Below are 8259 nucleotides of genomic sequence, written 5' to 3' on the forward strand. Positions count from 1 at the left end.
CTGGAGGGGGTTAGGGGACTATTATGTGGTGCGAGAAATTGAACCTGGGTGGCCAAGTAAAAGACAAGCACCTCTGTCCTATCTCTCTGGTCCCTAATTTTGAAACACATTACATTTTTACTTGGGTCAAATGCAACTAGAATTTTTCATAACAAAATATGACAGAAAACATATGAGATCCGTTTGAAAAATTGAAAAAGGACTTGACAAAGGATGACTAAGTGAAATGCTAAAATAAAATTCTTTCAAGTTTATACTTAAGCTCAGATCTTTTCACACTGACTGGGCTGGAGTGATAGCACAGCGGGTAGGGCGTCTGCCTTGTACGCAGCCAACATGGCCGACCCGAGTTCGATTCCTCCGCCCCTCTCAGAGAGCCCGGCAAGCTACCGAGAGTATTTGATATGCCAGACACAGTAACAACAAAGTCTCCAATGGAGACGTTACTGGGCCCGCTCGAGCAAATCGATGATCAACGGGAGGGCCTTTATTCTAAGAACCTATGATCAGACATGGACAAACATTTGCATGCTATTGAGAAGAAATATTAACATATTTATTAATTAATACAATCTAAGCTAAAATAATGACTTATCTAACAATTGCAAGCAACTTTCTCCTGGGACAAATACAAAACACCTTTTAGTGTTTCCTTATTCCGACTTTAACTTTGAAGGAGACCTAAAAACACAATTGCTCCTTGAAAGTCTATGCAATGAATAATAATTTATAAAATCACTTGGCTGAAATGTTCCATGGCAGTTTTTATAAAAGCTATTTTACAATTCTAAGTTCACTTTTTTGTGTGCTTTTCAGCTCTGCATAAAATATTTGCAATACATTCCCAAACTTTGTCTTCTGTTTACAATACAAGTGGTTCTAATAGAGAAGGTCAAAGATATAAGAGGCATTTGAAAATGTTTTGTACAAAAAATTCTTTGAGAGGTATGGGTATATTTTACTTTTATTCTTTTGATTTGTGTATGTGCTTCTATTTATATGCATGAAAAAAGAAATCTTGCAAATTCAGTTTAAAGTTTACCAGTAGGTATAGACTTAAGAGGAAGCAGAAATTGCAATATTCTATCTCTTAAAAAAATAAATAACAAGCTCTTTCTACCAGGTCATCATTCATTAACTATAATACATAGATCCAAAATATTATAGGTGAAAATTTCCAATTGTTTTCTCTTAATAATATTTCTTAAGATGAGGTTTTTATTTTTTTGGTGGGCTGTGGAGTCACACACGGTAGTGCTCAGGCTTACTCCTGGCTCTGCACTGAGGAATCATACTTGCAGAGGCTCAGGGGAAAACACTGGTCATCAGCTATTGAATCTGGGTCAGCCACATATGAATCAAGCTCTCTGCCCAATGTACTATCTCTCTGGCCCATGTTTCCTTTTTTTTTCTGAAGAAAAAATATTAAAATATTTATATAAAAAAGATATTTACTTCTTTGCACCTTGCTATACTTTTCTAAGTTTCTTATATCATATATAGGATAAATTAAGAAGCAAAAATAAAATCATAATTCAAGAGTCAATGGTGACTAACCCACGTAACTGGGCTTAGTGTACCCAGTAAAAAAAATAGTGAACAAAGGTTGCTGTTACCATTTAGTTGCCTTACACTAAATAGTATACCTATTACAACAGAAAAAAAGGATTTCACATTATTAGTAAAAATCTCAGGACAAGGAAACAGTTGTTATATCTCATATTTCTTTTTTGGCATCTCAGGTTTTCCAACTCCATTTCAAATTTCTCAGCTACATGACAGTGAGCGTTTAATACGTGTTGGATGCAAATTTATTTTTATGTGTGATTTACTCCTGATATATCCATGCCAGATCTACAGTAAGAATAACTATGCATTGTATGTATAGTATATAATTTGTGTAATGTGAATATTTTCATAAGGTAAAGGTAAAGGTAAAGGCCCTCCCGTTGATCGTCGATTTGCTCGAGCGGGCCCAGTAACGTCTCCATTGGAGACTTTGTTGTTACTGTGTCTGGCATATCGAATACTCTCGGTAGCTTGCCGGGCTCTCCGAGAGGGGCAGAGGAATCGAACTCAGGTCGGCCATGTTGGCTGCGTGTAAGGCGAACGCCCTACCCGCTGTGCTATCGCTCCAGCCCATACAAAGCTTTTATTTAACTAATTGATTTATTTTTGGGTTTGGAGTTACATCTGGCAGTGCTCAGGGCTTACTCCTGGCTCCACACTCATGGATTATTCCTGGCAGGGGTAAGGGGACCATATGTGGTACCTGGGATTGAACCCAGTTGGTCACATGCAAGGCAAGTACCCTATCCAATGTACTATCACTCCAGTCCTTTTATATAATGCTTTAAAAAAAAAATCAAGCTCATTTGCAAAAATACCTCTTTTTACAAACGAGTATTTAGGCATTTGACTGAGCAAGTAAGTATGTTTCTAAAATATTTTAGGTTTCAAAGACATCAATATTATTATTACTTTGGGTTTCTGCAAACTAAAACTTCCCTATAAATCTACCCAGGCTTGTGGAAGAATTCCTCATCTAGTTCATTATAATTAGGGAAAAATGTTAAAAAGTCACTTATCGTAAGTGCAATATGTTTACAGACCTAAGATAGCATATTTCTCCACAAAAAAAAATTCTCATCCATTTTTACATTCATGGTTCAAGATAAAGGGTAATTTTTAATTAAATGAGAACTTAGTATGTGATATATATATACTTGTAATATTGGGAATTATAACTAATCATAGATGAACTTATATAATACTTTCTACATATTTTTTCAGAGACATTGTGATATTGCAATTTACCCGTAAGACATTTAAACATAAAGTATATTCTCTGCATTCCGTTTTACAATTTCAATAAAAAGATGAAACCTAAACACACTTTAAAAATTCCTGACAGGGCTGGAGTGATAGTGCAGGTTATAGGGCGTTTGCCTTGCACACGACTGATCCAAGTTCAATTTCCAGCATCCCATATGGTCCCCCAAGCACCGCAAGGAGTAATTACTGAGTTCAGAGCCAGGAGTAACCCCTGAGCATTGCCGGGTGTGACCCAAAAAGAAAACAAAAAATGCCTGACACTGCAAATGTACTGAAGGTACTGGCAGAGGGACAAAGCCACGCGGGTTCCGGGGCCGAGACCTCCAAGCCTACTCGAATTGGAGTCGAGCATCTTCCACCCAGATCCTCCAAATTCCAGTAGGCGGGGGTCACACCCACCACCTGGCCCCCTGGCGCCGTGTAATCCCATCAGCGGCCAAGACTCAGAGACTATAAAATCCAGATCCCGGACGAGAGCAGTGCAGTCTCTGCCCCCGCGCCTCGGTGTTCCTTCCCGGAGTCCCTTGGAGGGGAGCGGGTTGAGCTTTCCTCCCCGCCCCGGCCAGGGCTACGGCAGCCGGAGACCTCCAGGACCAGCCACCACCATGCCGAGACCACTCTCCGCACACCTGAAGGTACTGGCAGAGGGACAAAGCCACGCGGGTTCCGGGGCCGAGACCTCCAAGCCTACTCGAATTGGAGTCGAGCATCTTCCACCCAGATCCTCCAAATTCCAGTAGGCGGGGGTCACACCCACCACCTGGCCCCCTGGCGCCGTGTAATCCCATCAGCGGCCAAGACTCAGAGACTATAAAATCCAGATCCCGGAACCGCGCGGCCACATTCGCAGCCGCGCGACATCTTATTATCTCATTCCTACTTTGGACAAACTTGCAGGCTGTCGAATGTAGCCTGCCCACAGGGCAGAGTCTGGCAAACTCCCCATGGCCTACCAAATATGCCAAATACCAGTAACAATGATGGGTCTCATTCTCCTAAAGAGCCCTAAATATAATCTCAGGGCTAGGATGAAAGAGACGTTACTGGGGCCTGCTCGAGGCAATCGATGATTAACAGGATGATGAAATGATGAAATGAAAAATGAAACTGCAAATGAAGTTCAGCAGCAGAGTATTTGCCTGACATGGATGAGATCCTGGGTTCACTCCTCACACTCTTTTACAAGGATCAAAGGAATTAAACTTTCCTGAGGTTCTATAGCTAACAGATAGAAAGACTATCAGGATGATAAAAGGATTTTTAATGAAAGTTTATATTGTATTTTAAGTCTTACAGAAATATTTGTGCTTTAGAACCAAGATCATGCTGGATTCTTATTTGTGCCCCCACACTCTATAGCAGACTGACAGATGTTACAGATGTTCAACAAACAACTATTCTTTGGGAGGTCTGCTACAACTGATCTCACTAATGATCACAGTGTGAATTCTGGAATTCTATAGAAAAATAAATAACCCACAACACAGGGAAAATTTCAATAGAAAACAAATTAGGAAATTCAATGGGAAATGAGTGTTAATATAGAATGGTAGCACATTTTACAAATCTTTTAAACAACTATATGTTAAGTGATAAATTGGTTGCCCATGGCCTCTATCTGATCAACTCATAAATTTCCTTCATAGAAATAAACATCTGTGTTCTTTACTTACATAGGAAAACAATCAATTGCTATTAGATATCTATCATTCAAAGAACATGTGGACTTCGATATCACACAATTGTAATAGATGGTCTTCCCAGAAGTGGTTCAAACAGCCAGAACCAGCACAATGTATGTCCTGAATCAATTATAAACTGCACAACGCAATCCAGTTTAGGGTGGTATAGTCTATTCCAACTGAGACTTCCACAAACTTTCCTGATCACCAGTGATATATTCTGTGTCAGTCATAAAAATGAAGATTTCCTTCTTACTCCATCAATTAAGAAAGATGGGCAATGTTGATATCTATGTGCCCCTTATTTCTGTGGAATATATCACTTAATCACTTCACTTAATTTCCCATTAGTTGTCGATTTGCTCGAGCGGGCACCAGTAATGTCTCCATTCGTCCCTGTCGCATGCCAGTGTAGCCCAATGGCATCTGTTTGCTCTGGGAAAATGAAGAGCCTCAAACCGATCGTTCATGATCTTGATGAAGAAATCTGACCGTCTGGTAGGTGGGCAGCCACGCGGTCTTTTGACATCCCATGGGATCCAGTCAGTAACAGCTCTAGTCCAGCGGTCATCTTTAAATCTCATTATGTGACCAGCCCATCTGAGTTTTGACACCTTGGCAAATGAGATAGTGTCCCTGATTCTTGATCGTGGATGGACGTCAGAACTCCGGATTGTTTCTCTCATTTGAGTGAAACATGATATTCCAAGCATAGCTCTTTCAATTTCTCTTTGGGAGACCCGAATAGCATTCTCATCCTGTTTATGTAGGGCCCAGGTCTCTGAGGCATATGTTAATGCAGGAAGAACAGTGGAATCAAAGAGATGTTCCCGGAGCCGGAGGTTCTTCATCCTCTTAGCTATTTCTTCAACGCTCTTGAAGGCGTTCCAAGCTGCTCTCTTCCTCCTGCGCAGCTCGGGTGCCAGGTCATTTGTCATGTTGACTTCTCGACCTAGGTACACATAGCTGTTGCATTCGAAGATGGTCGTTCCATTGAGAGCGAATGGGGCATCAGGAACGAGGCTGTTTCTCATAAACATTGTCTTGTAAGATTCAGCTGTAGTCCTACCTTTCCACACTCACTGTCAAAGTCGGACAGCATTTGTGCCACTTGGCTGATGTTTGGTGTTATTAAAACAATGTCATCAGCAAAGCGGAGGTGGTGTAGTTGCTGACCATCTATCTTCACTCCCATTCCTTCCCATTCCAGTCGTCACATGATGTTCTTGAGGGTGGCACTGAAGAGTTTTGGTGAAATGGTATCACCCTGCCAAACCCCTCTCTTGACATCAATGATTACTTCTTTGTAGAATGGTGAGATCCTGGTAGTAAATTCACAATACAGCTCATGGAGGATCTTGATGTATTGGGCTTGAATGCCCTGATTGGCTAGGGCTTCAATGACCGCTTCCGTCTCAACAGAATCAAAGGGGGGCAGGAGGAGGCTGTGCAGCGATGGCCACAGGGGTGCGGTGGGGCGATTGCGGGAGCAGATAGGAGGTGGGTGAGCGGGGCAGGGATGCCAACACTCCCTGCCCTGCCCTCCCGCAGGCCCAGGCCTGCCGCCATGGGGCTGAAGGCTGCCCAGAAGACGTTCTTCCCGCTGTGCTCCATCAACGATGTGGTGCGCCTGTTTGCCGCGGAGCAGGGCCGGGAGGAGCCCGACCTGGTGCTCCTCTCCCTGGTGCTGGGCTTCATGGAGCACTTCCTCGCTGTCAACCGCATCATCCCCACCAACGTGCCCAAGCTCACCTTCCAGCACAGCCCCGCCCCCCCCCCCCCTACTTCCCCGTGGCTGACCTGTCCATCACTTCAGCCCTCTATGCCCGCTTCACCGGCAGATCCGCAGCGCTGTGGACCTGTCGCTGTACCCGCACGAGTGGGGGGCGTCTCCAGCCGCGAGCTGGTCAAGAAGGTCTCCGATGTCATCTGGAACAGCCTCAGCCTCTCCTACTTCAAGGACCCGGTGCACATCCAGTCCCTCTTCAGCTTCATCACAGGCACCAAGTTGGACAGCTCCCGAGTGGCCTTCACAGTGTTGGCCTCCTGCCAGGCTTTGGAGCTCCGTGATGTCCACCTGGCCCTGTCCGAGGACCACGCCTGGGTGGTATTCGGGCCCAACAGCGAGCAGATGGCAGAGGTCACCTGGCATGGCAAGGGCAACGAGGACCGTAGGGGCCAGATGGTCAACGCAGGCCTGACTGAGCGGAGCTGGCTGTACCTGAAAGTCTCCTACATGTGCTGTGACTGCAAGATGGAGGTAGCCTTCATGGTGTGCACCATCAATCAACCTGTCCATTGACCTCCACACCGACTCCCTGGAGCTGCTGCAGCTGCAGCAGAAGCTGCTGTGGCTGCTCCACGACCTGGGACATCTGGAAAGGTACCCCATGGCACTGGGGAACCTGGCGGACCTGGAGGAGCTGGAACCTATCCCTGACCGGACCCCCTCACCCTCTACCACAAGGGCATCGCCTCGGCCAAAACCTACTACCGGGACGAGCACATCTACCCCTACATGTACCTGGCCGGCTTCCACTGTGGAATATATAATCATAAAAATCGGAAAAAGAATTAAATTAGGTACCCATTCATCTCAAAGCCACGTCATATAAAATTTGAGCATTCAAAATAAAACCTTACGAATAAAACTGAAGTCCATTCATATTAAGATTCCAAAATATTATGCATTTCTTCTGAATTCAATAGTGTGAAGTTAAGCAGCACCAAATTTGAAATAGTCTACTTGTAGTAATAATAATGATGGGAAACTCTGCCTAAAGTTTTGTAAAGACTTGCTTATGTATTACATCTAAAAGTTCAATAGCATTATTCATAGAAGCATACTGTATACAAAAGAAGTAAAATTATGAGGGAGCTACAATAATAAATTCTCTTAACTATTTCCAAAATGCCTGTGAAATAAAAAAAAAAAGGAAAGTTTAAAAGAGATACTAGTCATTTGCCCACTTGGTGTTTTCAGTGTTTAACTTTTTATTTTAATACTGGAGTTTTTTTTAAACTCAAATAATTGTATACAAAATTATGTTTTTCTTGAGGCTGCTTATCAATTGCTGGTAACTCAGTAAGTGACACAAGGTTGACAGAATTGTCATTGTTACAAAATGGTAGCTATTATACCAAGAAATCGTGTTGTTTGGTCTGCTCTTATGATAATGACTCAGGGTGAATTTCTGTACCTGTGTTATATATTGTTATTTCTATAGGTGACATATTGTGGCTGGATCTGAAAACTACAGAAAAGCATTAAAAGAACACTGGCAATAGATGTAAGATGACAAGAGATTATCTACAGATATTCCTGCCATTCATATATATGGTTCCAGTGTTCAAGTAATAAATATTTTTCATTTGCCACTTTGTGTATGGGAAGGAATTGGGTTACATTAAATGGTTTTCCCATGAAGAATGATCATCCCTGTGTCTATTTAGCTGGGTAAAGGGAGTTAGTAGGCCTCATATTTTAATCTGGTCTCTTTTATGCTTTGGGACTTAAATGGGTCTTAAAATGGGGAAGTTCCATCATTGTGGTGTAAATATAGATACTAAATCCTCTTTTTAAGACATTTGACAATTTGAGAAAAAAAAGGAGATCAAGATAGTCCATTTTGATAGCAAATGAGTCTGGTGGAGGGAAAAGGGATTTGGTGTGAGCTTAAACATCTCTTCCTAATATAAACTTCTGGTTTTATTTTCATAAGAAGTCATATGTAAAGCCACT

At 42.6% G+C, this 8259-nt stretch overlaps 1 pseudogene; it reads left to right on the top strand.

Moving 5' to 3' along the window:
• The first annotated feature begins 6075 nt into the window (after positions 1-6075).
• LOC130029425 (menin-like) lies at positions 6076-7095 on the top strand (annotated as a pseudogene).
• Positions 7096-8259: the final 1164 nt, after the last annotated feature.

The sequence above is a fragment of the Sorex fumeus genome, unplaced genomic scaffold (assembly GCF_029834395.1).
Source record: "Sorex fumeus unplaced genomic scaffold, SorFum_2.1 ptg000043l, whole genome shotgun sequence".
NCBI lineage: Eukaryota > Metazoa > Chordata > Mammalia > Eulipotyphla > Soricidae > Sorex > Sorex fumeus.